The sequence below is a fragment of the Myotis nattereri genome (assembly GCF_964212035.1).
Source record: "Myotis nattereri genome assembly, chromosome: Y".
NCBI classification, from domain to species: domain Eukaryota; kingdom Metazoa; phylum Chordata; class Mammalia; order Chiroptera; family Vespertilionidae; genus Myotis; species Myotis nattereri.
Genome location: NC_138094.1, coordinates 29,784,539 through 29,792,726, shown reverse-complemented (window position 1 = coordinate 29,792,726; position 8,188 = coordinate 29,784,539).

Genomic DNA, 8,188 nt, shown 5'->3' with positions numbered 1-8,188 from the left:
CCACTGGGCCCAAGCCTCCAAGACATCCCAGGGCATGGTGTTTTCCCAGTCTCAGGGGGGCTGTTGCTCTGAAGCTCCTGGCAGGGTGGTGCTGCAATGTCAGTTCCTGTTGCTACATACTTTGACCCTCAGTCTGGGGCAGGGAAGGGCCTGGCATGGTGAATATGAAAGATGACCATCATGCCTGCGGGAGGGATGAGCAAGGAGCAGAGGAACAGTAGAAAGCTGGGGGCCTCCTTGTTATTGCAGAAGCAGTGAGCAGATCTCCCTTTATTAAAGTCAACACCACCACTCTGAAAACTAAAACTGGGGCTCTGTACCATAAGGACCTCCTCAGGCAGGAAGCTGGGTCTCCAGCCCCTTTCAAGCCACTTCTCAGCTCTACACCTGTGTTGTGGCCCTGCAGCCTCTCAATCTCTTTTCCCCTGAGACATTGGTGCATTGGGATTTTCTGTCACTTTTAGGTGCCTGGAGAATTTTTCAATGGTGGTTTTATTATATTTAAGCAGCATGATGTATCTGTGTGTTTTGTTTTTGCTAATCCACATTACAGGAACTTTTCCACTGTTGACCTATTTCAACATGAGGGGGGAAGGGGAGGGGCAGTGGGAGGGGAAGGGGAGGGGGAGAGGGAGAGGGAAAATGGGAGGAGGAGGGAGGAGGGGGAGAGGGAAAGGGCAAGGGAGAGGGAGAGGGCAAGGGAGAAGGAGAGGGAGAGGAAGGGGGGAGGAAATGAGAGGGAGAGGGAAGGAACCATCCATTGGTTAACTACAAGCCAGGAATATTCCCTTGACCTGGAATGAAATCTGGGATCCCGCAGTGCCAAGGCTGGTGCTCAACCGACTTAGGCACAGCAGCCAAGAGATAATTTAACACTTTTAATCAGAAGGAGCATTGGACAGCGTGAACCATAGAAATAATATGAAGGTCAGAATTTCAGCCCATTTCCAGAGAATGTGCCTTCATATTCATTCATAATCTATTATTTAAGTTAAAACATTATTCTTCAGCTGTATTTTAAATAAATGTAAGCTCCCTTGTCTACCTCAGCCTCATTGATACCTTTTTAGCTCAGGCAGATAAAAGCATAGGTGTTCAAAATAGTTAAGACTTTACTAGTGTCATGTCATACTGACATAAAATTATACATAAAGAGGTTCAAGTATTGTTATTTGGTCCCTGACTTTACAGAAGGCTCAGTTGGAGAACCACCAGCACGAGGGCCCCCTCTGACTTATGGTGGTCCAGTCCCTTTGATGATTATTACAGCCACACAGGAGATGGGTATGATGGGGGCACGGCAATTACTGCAACAGCCGATGGGACACCCCTGTGAGAGGTCCTGAGTGTGGTGCTGGCGGTGATCACAGGATACACCATGTACGCAACGGAGAGTGAATCATGCAGTATAGTAGCTCACCTGATTGGGCACTCAGGGAGTCAGAGGGGAAGCCCCTGTGACAGAAGAATTAGACACTGAAATTAAAAATGATCAGGTACAGACAACATTTTATTGTAAAGAATTTGGCTTCTGTTATTTAAGAATGACAAAAAGCAAATGGTAGGTTTGAGGGAGGCATCAAGAATTGTAGGTACCCTTATGAAATTTCAGGATTAGAGGCAAGGTTTGAATTATTCAAGGTTGTTTCATAAGTGCTGATTTAAATTACAATATACTTAAATATTTAACTTTTACATATTGTATTGTTAAAATATTCAGAATATAAGCACAAGCAAAAGACCAACAGAGGGAAGACACTGGGAGTGGGCGACAAGAACAAGAGACTAGGGATAGAGGAAGCCCGGGGGAGGTCAGTAGAAAAAAAGAAAGAGACACATATATTACCTTTGTAAAACCTTAAACACTAACATTACCAAAAATTTTCAGAAGAAAGTGTTCTACAACATGGGACTTCTTGTCTGATTTTACTACAAACACATAAAAGCAATCTGTTTGGATGGTGAGTTATATTCATGGCCCTAAATTTCCCAGGGTGTCTATGACCATATGTGCATGAAGTCTTTGAAGTGAACTGCATACAAAATGAAGCAGTGTGTTATTTCGTCATGGCATGCTGCCCTGTTTTACAGTTAGGGAGGGTAAACAAATGAGGTATTCTCCTTGGAAAACCTAAATGGATAAACGGATTGAAGAACCTCTGACAAGGCTGCAAAACAAGGATTCCTCCAGCTCTGTGGCCCACACTTTGCACCCTAAGATACTGATAAGGAGCAGGCCGATCCCACTGGCCCCAGGAGGAAGAGGAGACCTTGGGAAATAGGAGATGGTGGTGAGCAGCAACAGGGCAATGTGGCGTGGCAGCACAGCAGCCTAGGCCTCAGCATGAGGAAGATTCACAGACACCTGTGGAAAGGAGTATAGGAAGAACATGTCATGCCAGCCCCTGTTGAGAGGTAGGTGGCAAGGCCTGAAGGTGCTGTGAGCATCCTAGAGGGAGAGTTCAGAGGAGTGGCTCAAGGAATCTGCTTTGACTCTGAGTTACAGTGGACATGCACACTCCCTCCTCCTGCCTAAGCCCCCCTGCCTGAGCTGGAATTGCACTGGCCTTGTTGTACTGGTAGTTCCTGTCTCAGGCACATACCCTAGGGGCCTGGTGTTACAGGCTGTTTCCCTCCCAGCATTCAGGTGTCCCCGTGAGCGAGAAGTAATGGCCCAGGAACCTGGCAGCACACCAGGGGAGAGCCCAGGCAGCCCCTCCTCACCCGTCCTGTCTGCTCACTGGGGGCCATCGTCCTCTCATAATACTTCAGGGGATTGAGCCACAGGTCCTTGCTGATGATCTGGTAGAGCAAACAGAGCTTCGTCAGGAGAGCACAGGGACCCAAACAGAAACGCAAGCAGCAGGCAGACACAGGAAGCTGTATGCTGGCACGGCCAGTGACATCCCACCTCAGCAATCCTGCCAGACGCTGCTACACTGTGGTCAGAGAACCAGTGGAAGAAGCTGGCGCTGCTGTCCTGGAGCCTGTGGCTGTAGACTTCTCGTTCACAATGCTGGTACCACTGAATGGGAGTGGCACGGGACAACCTGTATCCTGCAGGAGATGGGTATGTGAAGCTGGGCACATCGCCTTCCAGACCTGCCCACCACCAGCTGCAGCCCATGCAGGAAGCCTCCTCTTACCTGTGAGGGTGATGAGATACTCCTTCACAATCACATGGTTGCAGAAGTAGGGGTTGCTGCGGAAGTACAGGCTAATTGTGCAGCAACCCCAGGGATGCCTGACTTCCCTCACCTGCAGAAGGAAAGTGGATCCAGGGAGTGAAATCGCAGCCCTGTGCTCCCGCATGTAGCTGTTTTCAGGGACAGGCTATTTCCCCACCTGCTCTCCACCATTCCGTGGAGCCGGTGTACTTACCTTCAAATCGATCATATGGCCGAGCATATTTTCATCTTGGACGCTGATCATGGCCGACAACTCTGGGTGGTTGACAAACTGCTTTGGGTCAAGGAGCCTGCACACTGGTAGCTGGGCATGGACCAGCTAGAAAGAGCAGCCTGGCCTGGCCTCTCCTTCCCTTAAGGCCACTCCTTCCACATAAACGGCAGAAAGGGGCACAGCACCACTCTGTTTCCTGACAGACCCTGATGCCCACCGGACTGCTTTGTGCTGGGGGCTTGACAGGTTACACATCACACATTCCTGCTTCTGACTGAGGAACTGGACATAGAGACGGCCTGTAAGGCAGCATTAGTTAGTCCCAGAACAGCCCGTGCAACACAGCCCTGTCTGTGGGCATCAGCCCCTGGTGTATGCGTGCCTCTGCCTTGGAGCTCTGCCCCTGGACACCCTGGTAATGCTTCTATGGTGCCTGTAAGAGACAGAGGGTGTCTCCAGGATCCTGGGCCAGACCGGGGCGCACTGCCCCTAGCTTGTCCTCAATGTTCTTTTCTAGGGGAACCATCCCCGCTTACACCATTCCCCTGCACTGTCCCATGCTCCTTGTGATCCTGCTCCTCTACCCTCAAGGATACAGCTGTGAGCCAGAACCCAGGGATGCGCCGGATATTGAGGCTTCTCGGTTTGAAATAGAGCTTGAGCCTCTGCCGAGTCCTGCACCTGAGCCGAGAGAAGGCCCTGCTGGCTTGCTCATTCATGGGCTCCATCTCCAATTGGACGGCCAGGAGCACCTCCAGAGGGGACCAGGTGACTTGGCCCCGGGCCCTGACTGGGCCTGCTCCTGCTGCACTGGCTCCTCTTCTTCTGGCTTTGCTTTGGCCTTGGACTGAGGCTCCACCTCTCCCACCTGTTCCACTGCCTCCATGGTGCACTTCCCCTCCACCTGCAGGACAAACTGCTGCCCTGCAATTAATTGCTCCTCCATCCACCCATCCTCCTGGTGGTCACTCCCTTGCGGGTCACCTGGAGCGTGTGCCTCCAACCTCAGCTCTTCACTCACCACCTCCTCCTGCCTCCCCACCTGCAGATCTGGGAAAACCTACTTCCCTGCCCACATGGCCTGCCATGGCACTACCTGCAGAAGGCCCTCTGTCCACAGGACAAACTGAGCCTGTGCCTGCAACTCCTCCCCCAGGCCTTCCTTGTCTTCCCCTTGCTCCTCACTCTGGGTTCCCTGCTGCACCTCCCTCTCCTCTCCCTGCACACACTGCTCTGCAGCCACCCAGTCCTCCCCTGCACCCCACTCAAGATCTAGCCAAACTTCTTACCTGCATCCAACCTCAGCTCCAGGATCACAGCCTCCCTCACCTGCATGAAATCCTCCCTCTCCAGCCCTATAGCTTTCCTCCAAACCTCCTGTGCCCTTGTGTCCTGGGTATCACCACTTTCCTGCACCGAGGTGAAGCTAAAAGCCTCTGGGCCATCCTGCTTGCCCTGTCCTTCCTGGTGCAATGGCCCTGGGGTGCACTGTGAGTCCTCAGGCGCCCTGAAGCTGAAGGCCTCCTAGTGGAACTGAGAGGAAGCGCGCTGCCCCCAGGAGCCCCTCAGTCTCCCAACACAGCCTGACTCTGGATGCCCCCTGGCTCTGAGAATGGTGCTGTGAAGGAGCAGGTGGTGCAGAGCCTGCTATGTCCATGCAAGGTGCTCGCTCACTGGTGCATGCATCCAGGCCCTGGTGTGCTGAGTGGGTGCACACTGGGCTCATGCACAGGCGCTGGTCATGTGAGCATGTGGTACAGAAGGCAACTGGCCAGGCCCAGCCTGCAGTCTCTGGATGGGCTCCTGAAAAGTCTCCTTCAATCAAGGGCAGGGCAGTGGGCGTCACCCTGCGCAACTCCGCCCCTTAGTCACAGCCCTGGTGTATGAACCTGGCCCCTGCAGCCCCAGGTTCCTGAGGAAGCCCACCCACTTTCACACACCAAAATCCTCCCCAAAACCTGAGTGTGAAGACTGGAATGGAGAAAGGCACGCCAGGCCCCCACTTCAACAAAAGGCAAGTTTTGTTCATGTGATTGCCTCCTTTGGGAATGGGTTTCCCATTTCATTCTTGCTTGACAGGAAAATAAACTTTGTTGTGTTGAAGTTCCCCCCTCTAGAATGTTCGGATTGGCTTATGCGGTTGTCTGTGTACAAGGAAGGCTTTGGTCTACTGGCAGAGTTTTGACCTTTTCCCTTTCCCAAGTGCAACCCATGCAGGGTGCTGCAGTGCGCACCTGCCTCCATACACCCCAGGCCTTAGCACCCTCCCTGGCGTGTAACTCCTCTCCTCTGCCCCACACCCCACATCACTTCCATGCAAGTCTGCCCCACACAGGGAGGGTGGCTCTACCTGTAAACTTTCACGTTCACAGGACAGGCCCATGGCTTCTGTTGAGCAGTGCCTCCATCTTGAAAAGGCCAGCTGTCTTCTGTCTGACCATGGCATGTCTATGTGAGTGACCGCCCAAGCCAAGGGAGTTGAGAGCCTAAGAGACAGGATCTAAAGTCGCCCCCTGCACTCCTGCCCAAATTATAATACTTGTCATCAGAAGTCAGCCATTCTTCCTTCCTCCTCCCAGACAACACCCTGAAAGAAGGGAACAATATCAGAAGGCCTTCCGAGGCCTGGTGTCTCCTCTTCTGTAGCCCTGCCACTTTCCAGGCAGGCTGAAATGCTGGAGATGCTGCTCCCACAGCCCCTTGTGAGGTCTTTGCCCAATACTTTTACATTTCCCTGCTACCAACAACGCAGAGTCAGCAACACCTTGCAAGCTTCTTTATGGTTCTTTCAGTGACACTCATGTTAGGTGGCATATGCTCTCTGACTCTTCCGCAGGCGATCCTTTTCTCCTCTTTTCCTCCTGTGTAAAGGGAATGGACAGAATCCCTCAGCCAACCTTGGTGTGTGCCCAAACACCACATCGTTTCGGTCCTTCGGGGCCATATTTGATGTTCTGCTCCATCTCCTCTGAATCTGGAGTGTCCCCTTCTATACACACACACCCACACTCACAGACACTGGCATGTGCCTGAAGGTGTGTGGGGCCCCTCTGAAGCACATGTCCACAGTCAGTACACCGTGCCTTTTCCTGGCCTGTTTAACTTTCCTACCCCAGGACTTCAATAGTCTCGTCCAGATCCTGCTGCCATTGCCAACATTGTGGGCTCAGCTCAGCGGAACTGAGCGGTGGGTATAAAACAAAGAAACGTGAATTAGAGGCACTGAAAACGGGTAAGGCATGGGAAGGTAGGACTCCACTGGAGTGGCAAGAGGCCTAAGTGGGTGGTGAAAGCACCTACAACAGGATTGCAGAAACATGATGAAGAACCATGTTCGTTGCCCAGGGCCCGAGGCCAGTCATCCTGAAAGCCATGGTGCTTACAGCACCCCCATCTGCTTACATTCTGTGGGCACCAGGACTCCCAGTTTCCCTTTGCTGCTCTCACACACATTCCTGGCGCACTAGGGTACCTCCAATTTACCCAGGCCTGGTTTTCCATATTCACTTTTCTAAGGAGATTCACAGGGGCAACTACTCACCTTTTAATGCCCAGCAGGGGGGCTCCTCCTCTCCAACAGGTCCCCTCGGCAGCTCCCTCCTCTGGGTCCTGAGTCTGCGGGGTAGAACTGCAAAGGATTGGGCCACAGGTCCTCGCTGATGATCTGGGAAGGAACACAGGGAAGAGGGGGACCAGAAGAGTCTGCTACTCTGCTTTTCAAACACGTGGGGCTTCCACCATTACATTTTCTGACAGTGGCCAGAGCAGTATCAATCACCTCAGCAATCTTGCCTGACCCGGGCAGGGTATGTTCAGACAACCAGTTGAAGAAGCTGACGCTGCTTGTATCTCGCCGGCGGCTGGGGGCTCCACGTTCATAATCCCAGAACCAGAGGACTGGAGTGGATTTGGAGGCCCTGTACCCTGCAGGAAGGAAGTTGGAAGGCTGGATTCCCATCGGTCCAATGTCAACACCCACCCACCATTTTCCTGCTCTTCCAAAGGCCCATCCTGGGAACTGTCACTCACCTGCAAGGCTGACATCATATTGCTTAACGATCAGGTCATTCAGGAAGTAGGGGTTGCTCCGGAAGTAAAACATCAACTTGCAGCGGTATTTGGGAAGGCTCACTTCCTTCACCTGCCAAGAGATGCAACTAGTAAAGTGTCTTGTCTGCCAGCTTCTGGAGTGAGCCTGCCTGCAGGAATCACCCACCTCCCCTCCCTTTCTTTCTGCTGGGACATGTCCCACTGGGTGCCAAAGCCCTCATCCCACGCTCCACTCTGCCTCCCAGTCTGACCTCCACATTGATCAAGTAGTTCAGCAGGTCTTCATCTTCCTCAGTGATGATGGCTGATATCTGCGGGTGGTTCCGGATCTGCTTTTGGTCAAGGAGCTCTCAGAGGCTGTGAAATGAAATGGGCAGCTAAAAGACACGGAGCCATCCTAGGGGCATACAAGAGTTGGCCGTGGATGGCAGACATTGCCCCTGTTCCAACCTCCTCACCAACTACACTTTCTTCACACATGCTCACAATAATGGTACCTGTGGGTTCATGTTCACCTGAGCATGAACCTGCCCTAACAATCGTGGGTTCATTTCCAGACATGTTCTGAGCCCTCCCTGTCCTCCGTGTGCCTGTGCAGATGACGCAGTGCTTAGGGCAGCGGTTCTCAACCTGTGGGTCACGAACAATGAAAATACATCCTGTCTATCAGATATTTACATTATGATTCATAACAGTAGCAACATTACAGTGATGAAGTAGCAACGAAAATAATTTT